Here is a 408-nt window from a genome sequence, read left to right on the forward strand (position 1 = left end):
TTTTTTGTTTTTTCCCCCCCCCCCCCCCCCCCCCCCAAATCATTTTTTTTTGACATTTACAATCATTTTGACTTTTTCTCTTGCATATGAGACCACTCCTCTCTAACGGTTAAAAAATTAATTCTCATAATCATTACCGAACAGGCCATAGATATTGTCGGAGGGAAAGATACTCAACTAGGGCATTCTAGTGTATTGTAGTTTATTAATGTTCGAGATTTGTATCTTTTAATGGGGCCATGAATAGCTAGAAACATAAAGAATTGGTGTTAGAAGTGGGTATTCGATGGATTCAATATTTTTAGATCTAGAGAAGTGGGTTGACGGTTTGAACAATATATAACATGAATTCTTGAAAAAGCTGTGGGGCTTCTTGATTAGCACCGAGCTATTTGCCTACTAAAATGG

The sequence above is a fragment of the Olea europaea genome, unplaced genomic scaffold (genome assembly GCF_002742605.1).
Source record: "Olea europaea var. sylvestris unplaced genomic scaffold, O_europaea_v1 scaffold1995, whole genome shotgun sequence".
Taxonomy (NCBI): domain Eukaryota; kingdom Viridiplantae; phylum Streptophyta; class Magnoliopsida; order Lamiales; family Oleaceae; genus Olea; species Olea europaea.